Source organism: Pteropus alecto, unplaced genomic scaffold (assembly GCF_000325575.1).
Source record: "Pteropus alecto unplaced genomic scaffold, ASM32557v1 scaffold21, whole genome shotgun sequence".
Classification (NCBI taxonomy): domain Eukaryota; kingdom Metazoa; phylum Chordata; class Mammalia; order Chiroptera; family Pteropodidae; genus Pteropus; species Pteropus alecto.
This window is the reverse complement of record NW_006436282.1, coordinates 27,990,973-27,999,396: the sequence shown is the minus strand read 5'-3', so window position 1 is coordinate 27,999,396 and position 8,424 is coordinate 27,990,973. Positions and strand designations below refer to the sequence as shown.

Sequence of the window (8,424 nt, the reverse complement as noted above, 5' to 3'; positions counted from 1 at the left end):
CTTGTTAGTTCATGTGAGACATGCTAAGGTTTACAGTAGGTGTTAGCAAGGCGTCAGTTTGCTTTTACATGGAGAGCAAATCTCTCTCACCACTACCCATAAAAACTTAGCAGTGAAGCTTTGGTAAGTTATTTATACCGTCTAAACCTAGATTTCTTCACTTGTACTATAAAACATGGCTACAGATAGACTCTTCCTCATAGGGGTTGAATGACTTCACGTGTATCCTAGGGGTTAGCATCGGCCAAGTGCTGGTGACAGAGATATTGCCGACGTTGCTAACCACGGGATTTGGCGTCGAGTATGATGACCCTTGTTTGCCTGGAGCTGGTTCTGCTTTCGATTGAAAACAGTGCAAGAATTTAGTTAGCATTGCTCTCCAACCAAATAGAGGTCAGAGGTTCGCACACCCGGTGAACTGCATTCTGTTTCTGGCACTAAATTTTAAGAGAGACTGTGACGACTTGGATTAAGGACATGGGTTTCTTCAGCATGGAGCAAAGAAAACATAGGGCCACGAGAGCAAACTGGATCTGCAGGGCTTCCCTGTGTACCCGCATGCATGTCTCCTCCCTAAAATAACACTAGTGTAGACTGGGAAGAAGCACATTCTTGTTTTAACATGAGGGGAAAATGTTTTTACTCCTTCAAGAACGTCATGGGCTGATGTACAAGGGACTGATCTATTAAAGGACAGTAACATTGTGAGACTCTGGGCTGGGTGAGACGATGGGGTGAGCGCATCTGAGAATGGAAGTCTTGATGCCACCTTGGGGTCTCGGCAGCTCTCATCTAGATTAAGAGTAGAATCCAAGATCATAGAAACTTGGTGGGAAGCAGAATGGCAGGTTGTATAAGAGAACTTATGGGAGGCAGGGAGAATATGAGACTCTATTGTGTATTTTCTTGATTTTGTATAATAATTATGTTACTTTTAAAATAAAATGTATTACAAAATATATTTTAAAATAATATATTTCGAGAGAATAATGTGCATCATGATGATAAGCTTAGGATTTCAAGTCCAAGAGAAATTTAGGGGATGGTTAATAGAAAAAACTTTCTGAAGCCAGGTTATTTAAAGATCACAGGGTTGGCTTTTCCCAGTACAGCAAAAGTCTTTATTGATAAGCCCATCGCCATGATGTCTGGCCCCGTACTTTGAGGCGGTGGAAATATTCAGTGGGTGTGCACTAATTCAAGGTAGGTTGGCATGACTTTTCTGACATCACAAAGTAGAGATGATGATATATTCAAATGCCAGACATGATGTATCTGAAAATGTCTTATATCTTAAAAAGCACTTTATAGATGTGTAATCAGTAGAATTTTATATCATCCTCATAAGTTTAAGATTTTAAAGATTTTGGTTCCAAAATCTAGGGCTACTGAACTCACAGTCTTTCTAGTATTTTATATAGTCTGGCTTCAGCGAAGTTAAAATTTGGCTTATTTTTTCAAGAATGAGATGACAGTTTGTGCTGAGCCACGTAGGTGCTCTTACCTGGCGTTCTGAGAATTCACAGTGAGACTTGGTTGGCCTGAGCGCTGCAGCCTGGGCTGGGGCAGATGCTCTTATCAACACAATAAAGTTCCCTCTGTTGTTACACATAGTTAATAATCATTTTGCCTAAAGGCTACTGGCCATTCTTTGTTATCTACACCAGAGGGTAATGGGTGGCACAGACACACCTGCCATGGTGAGTTGGAGTCCTCTCCACGAATTTGGAGCTAGCTAGCAGCATCAGGACATTGTGGAAGCCTTTCTGGGCATGCTCAGACAGCAGCGGATTTAATAACCCAGGAAGATGGATGTGCTTTGACACGATTTCTTTTCTGTTTGGAATTTCCCCTGGGTTTCAGGTGAAAATCTCCAACAACGTTTTCAAACAGAAGATATTAAAGAATTAAAAAAGAACGAATTCAATAGACTAAAGAAATGCAGTTCCCCAAAACACTTGAGGAAATTTAATAGCAAAAGTATCTCCAGATTTTTATGCTAATGCTCATCTTTTCTATTATATTTATTATGCCTGTTTATTATGTCTATTAATGCTTATCTCCTCTATTAATTTTTAAGCACCTCTTTAACATCGGACTTTAAATTATTGTGACATAATGGACTTCTTACTCTAAAACCTATATTAGCCTTATATGAGTCAATCTTAATAACACATTTTTTTTCTTAAGAGAGTACATTGACGAGAAAGTATAGAAAATCAAGAATTAGTGTCTGATTCATGTGGGCCAGTACTTCTACAAATACCCTTTTCTATTTTAAATGATTTTGAGTTCAAGTTCTCATGTGGAAAAATGCAATAAAGGGTGATTTTTTTTTTCTTTATCTGAGGAAAGTGGTGCATATGAGATCCAATAAGAATTGTAAAAAACATCGTCCAAAGAAATGAGACACAAAGTTTTTTCTGTTTTCCTAACTTTGTTATACGAATATACTTGTGAAACTCTATATGCCATATACGTGAAATTTCTGAAAGAGAAACACAATCGACAGCAAAAATAGAGCTTGATCCATCTCAAATCAAAGACCCCGATTTTGCATCACATTTGGGTTTTTATGTTCAAAACTGCCCAGAATACCGGGGGCCTCTTTCATTTTTTTTGCCCTTTGAGGATTCAGGGGAGAGCTGGAGTCACATTTTGACCCTCTGCTAATTTCCTGGGAGATGTATTTTCAAAATATCTGAAATTAGGTTGTCTTGCAAATAATGGGGACTCTGCTAACCTTGAACCTATAGGGTGTGTGTCTGAGTGAATGTTTGTGAGGATGTGTGTGTATGTGTGTGTGTGCGTGTGTGCAAGAAGGCCTGACGGAGTAGAACATAAAGTGTGCCTATGTCTATTTCCTTTTTCTTTTATTTCTAACTTCTCAGAAATTATGTAAATTTATACATTTCATATGTAAATGTGTTTTTAAACTCTGATAAAATAAATGATTTAATATGAAAATACATATAATAATGTTGTTTTATTGATGGACTGACCGGGAAACAGGGATGGACATGCCAGAAGCCTTGAAGTTATTTTGGAGACATGGTTTCTTATTCTTTATTGACTATGTGACACTTCCCTATGTGAAACCAGTATTAAAGGGATGTTTACCAGAGGCACCTGACTTTAATCCCTGTTCTGATAATGAATTTCAGTTTTATATAGTATCCTTTCGAAGAATCCTTTTGGTGTGTTTGACCATATTGCTTTAATAGTAGCACCTCTGATGGTTTAAGAATGATTTTTGTTTTTACCAGCCTTGATTCTGGTACCACAAATGAGAAGGAGGTTATTTTATTACACTGTGATTCTCTCAATGCCAGGATTAGGTTGGTCGATTTATGTTCTAACCTTACTCCGTTGCGTGTTCCAGAGGCCGGTACACATTATAATGGATATTGCAATTGGATTTTGAATCAGTAACTTCAGATACTGAACTATGTGTTTTAATGAGAAGCTGGATTTTCCTTACAATGGTCACATAACCCTATTAGTTTCTTGAAGATATATTAGACTTAGAGAAGATAAATATAAACACACAAAATACTGTGAGGTCTTCAAATGCCATTATAGTTTACTCTTCTGAAAGGCCTGCCAAGGTCAAGTACAATTCTTTTTGCTGTGCTTTGTTACTCTGGGCCACTCAACAATGATTTTGAAATCATATATGATATTTGCTCTGAATTTAATACTTATTTGGATACCTGGGTTTACTTTTAAGAGGAAGTTGTATTAAGTATCTGTGAGGTATCTAACCCCTTATCGATTACATGGCTTATTTCAAAGAAAGCTAAGAGCCCTCTGAGCTGTGTGTAAAGTGGACTAGAATAGATAAATTCAAGTCTCTGTGGGCTTGTCAGCTCAGTAGGAATAAAAAGGAAGCGTGTTTCGTTTTATATGTCATCTTTTCACCTGAGAACACTGAGTGCTTACTAGTTCAATTCTAGAGCACCTTTGTTATATCATCAACGAAATAGTTAGGCTAGATTTTGGAAATAATCTATATTTCAGTAGAATAGTCTCCCTTAACATTTGTCTTTTAATAACTTTTTCTAAGGATCGGATATATGGATTATGACTATTAGAATGAAATCTGATTTTATTAGAATGAAATCACTTTACTCCTGTACAAATAGCATTTTTATTTTTCTCTCACTTCAGAGGTATAAATCAAGTCAGTAGTCGCCCTTTAACAGCAGATAAATTCCTCGCCTTTCAGATGGACACATGAAAGCGACCCCACTTGTGCTGCACCTGGGGTCAGTTCCTTGCTTTTTCCAGATCGCCATGACACCGATGACAGCATTTTGATTCTAGGCATGGCTTTTTCTTTCCAGTACAATACTGCAATGGTCTCAAGCACTGACCTGGTTAGTAATGTGTTAGTCAGGGTAAAAACGGTATGATAGAAGTGGGGGCTGTAGAGCTAAGGATGAAAATAGTGCCATCTGATAGAGAAGATCACTGAAGTCGTTCTGTTTAGATTGATCCCAAAATGGCCATTTGTGATTTTCGATGTAAACACGTCTACGACAACCATTTTCTTCAGAACAACTTTTACTTATTTGTTATAATTTGTTCTTTGATTGGATCATGGAAAATGCCATCACAATATAATCACTATTCATTATTTCCCACCTCCTAGAATATCCCAGATGCCACTTAATGGGGACACATATAATAGGAATTTTTTTTCTGACACTTGTGACAGCTGTGGGGATGTTTTATCAGAATTACCTTTTATTTAGCAAATACATCCTTTCAAACTTTTAGTTGTTCTTATTTTCTTTATTGATTACTGACATATCACTTGTGGTTTTTCATGAAAAAGGCTAATCTCTGGAACGTTAAAGTTTTCCTTCATAGTCGTTGGAAGATCTTATGAGTTGATAGAGCTGGTTGTCCTCATAAAATATATAAACACTTTGTGAGTGCTAGATTACCTTCTTGAATGTAACTTCTTATATTTCTTGGGTGACCAGTCTCTCTGTGCTTAAAGTAGGGGAAACGTACAGTTACTCATGTTTCTATGCCTGGAAATAGTTTATGGTCAGCATACACGCTTCTTGATTTACAAGCAGTCTAAGGATGGTTTTAGGCTATTTTCTATATATGTAATACATAATAAGCAATAGATTTCGGTGATAAATTTAAATGAAATTCCTATGTTGTGGTAAGTAAAACATATGGACCAAGAAAAAAAATCTATGATTTTCTGAGTATTGTCATTCTTTGAAAGTATGGATTGAAACGGACACTCTACTAAGTAACATAGTTGACATATTTGTGAAAAGAGTGCTATACAACCAGAATGTAATTTGGTAGAATATAATCCCTTTAATTCAGTAGAATGTAATCCTTTTCATGGTGAGGAGTTTGTCCTGTTTACTTCTGTTTTTCCAGTGATTTATTGAATGTAAACAAAAGATAGTTAAATGAGTAGACTAAGAAATTACAGTTTTAAGTTTGTTTGCTGATGTGTAGTTTTCCTTAAGTTTTTATCTAATTAGAATAAAAATTTAAGAACTGAAATCAGTATTAAAAGACTGATGTATGTACCAAAAATATATTTCATTCTTTTCTATACAAATGGCCTACATATGATTGACAGCATATTATTGTTTGGCTTTATTGATAATTACTCATTTTGCTCCACATTTGTATACTTTTTTTGTGTGTTCAGTTGGGCATACTTATTTTCAGAAGATTTGAATTTTATTTTACAGTGTAAATTTAAAAATGTGTAATTGTTAAAAAATTATTTCTGTGGAAAAAAAATGTTTTCTTCCATACAAGATGAGGGAATTATTTAGCATTTATGGAGAAACAAACTCTAGAGTTTTATTTGTTATAGGTAAAGTTTGTCGTTGCATCCATATGGTATTACGAAATTGTAAGTTACATGCTTTGAGTACTTTGACCCATGCTTAGTTGATTTTATATGAGATTTACGGGGAAACAGGAAGTATGAAATGCCATCCTTGTTATTGAAGCAAATGTCTTTTCTCTCTTACTGGCAATTTAGATTAAAATTTAATCAAGTAAATATGATTGTGTTTTGCTTTGAGCATTTGTATTTATTTGGCTGTAACAAGAATACTTCACTTCATTGCTCACTATTGGGTGTCTATTCAGAGCGCTTGTTTGCCACAATTTTTCTAAGAAAAATGTAGCTTGAAATGGATTCTCAGCTTTACAATATGTTTGCTGTAGTTCTTCATGCAGATAGGTTTAAAAGATACATATGAGATACCTGAGAAAGTTCTTGCTGACTTGTACAATACCTGCATCCTAATAGGTCATATTTCAACTTCTATACTTTTGACAAATAGCCTAGTTCTAAAAGGCTCTGTCCGTGGTTCTGAAACCTCTCATGATGTATGAGCATGTCTTGCTGATAAATTCTAATGTCAGCCACTGTGTGATAGTGATTCATCAGGTTGTAACAATTTGTGTTTGGGAAACACATTGAATTAGCAAGTCTTGTATTCTGGTTGTATTAAATTAACACAGTTTGTCCTTTCATTTTAAAGAGTTCATAGCAATTACCTTCCACATTGTCAAAAATAGCTAGAATTTAATTAGAAACCGCCGATTCTATCACAAAAGCAAATGTCTGGTATTAACAAATAAGATGATGTGACTACAGTGCTAGAAATGTTTACAGGCCAGTGACAAGTCTATACTATGCAGCAAGCTAGAGTAAGAAAGTTAAACACTTGGTTATGACCAGGCAGGGTGACAATTAACACGTAAACCTTGTAGCTTTGCAGTGATGAGTGATTTGCCTATAAAATTATGGCTTTTTATCATATATGTGTATATATATATATGTATACATATACATATATATATACACATACATACATATTTACTGTTTCAAGATATTTCCTTTGTACACAAGTACATTTATTTTGCAGGATTATGAGTTTTTGTTTATAAATATGACTAAAACCCTAAAAGATCTTGGCTGTTTTTTCCAAGTAAAATTCTTACATTTACTCTATGAGATTCTTAATAATTACTAATGTTCTTGGCATTTCAGTTTAATGATTCTCAATTTTTTAAGCTGTGTTCTTTAGGTGTCTTAAATCTAGTCATAGAGAACTACACATATATATATATTTTTTTACTCGAAATTTGAGAAATTTTTTTCTTTTCATGAGCCAAACTGTCTTCTTAAATTTCTATTGAAGTCTGGAATTATCTGATGCATGCCATTTTTATGTTGGAGTGAAGTAAATAAAAGAGAGAATTTCATAAAATTGAACCTATAAAGTTCTTCTACTAACCCAATAAATTTTAAAGTAAAATGCTAAAATTTTAGTCTTGGAAAATTCTAGTCTTCTAACATTCTAGATTCCACTCTAGTTCTGAGGAAAAGGACCATCATCCTCTTTCATCTTAACAGACTTCAAGTCAGCACCAACTTGCTTAGTTGCTGTAAAAGTACGTAAACCACCTTCTTTTAGGTCCTGTTGAACATGTTTCATTGCTGTGTTTGCCACACAAGAAATAATTAGATTATTTACTTGTTACTGCAGTGAAGCTCATTAAGTATTTTAGACTCACAGATTTGAAAATTACACCTCGATCATAAGTCCTGCCAAAATCTGGCAACATTTTGTGCAAAGCAAGTGTCTTAAAGTTGAGTTACTACTAATTATTAAAATAAGACTTTCCGTTCTTTATATATTGGATATACATTATGTGAGCTTAATAATTAAATTCACTTCAAGAGCTTCTTGTTAAGAAAATCTATAAGTGAATACATAATTTCCTAGTGGACTTGTTTCTGTCACTAGTTAAAGGGTTAAATACAATGTTTTGATTGCCTTTCAATATTGATAAATCGCTTTCTCAAATTCATTTTCGTGCATTATAAAAATGTAGTTACAGGACCCAGTAAGAGTGTCTTACTCCTAGCATTCCAAATTTCATCAGAGAAAAACATTTTGTTTTTTAATGTTGTCATTTAAATGACATCTGGTCAGGTGTCATTTCCCAGAAATTATTCTTTATTTAGAAACAAAAACAAGACAAAAGCAATTGATTTTAATCCAAAATGTATTTTTCCTTATAAAAGAGGCCCACATACTTACTGTATCTACTCTACAGAATTTGTCCGTTTTATTACACCACGTGTCGATTCAAGTTTATCCGGTCACCGCAAAAACTCGTGGCTAATATGTGTGATACAACACAGTAGGAGGTATTGCTCAGTTCGACTACTCTTATATACTTAAAAAAAATACAGAAATGTTTCTGTCCACTTTAACTGTAGACCAGACATAAAAGTTACATGAAAGTTCTAGAAAATGGAATTATTTTATTTGGTTGCCACAGTACCCTTCGAAGCCGGTTAATTAAAATGCTGAACGTGTACGTATTCCCATCGGTCAGAAGCAGCAATGG

General features: G+C 34.8%; 1 protein-coding gene across 4 annotated transcripts in view; it reads left to right on the top strand.

The window, feature by feature from the left end:
• The window catches only part of IMMP2L (inner mitochondrial membrane peptidase subunit 2), a 696,111-nt gene that overhangs the window by 318,331 nt on the left and 369,356 nt on the right, over window positions 1-8,424 (top strand). The window lies entirely within an intron of this gene.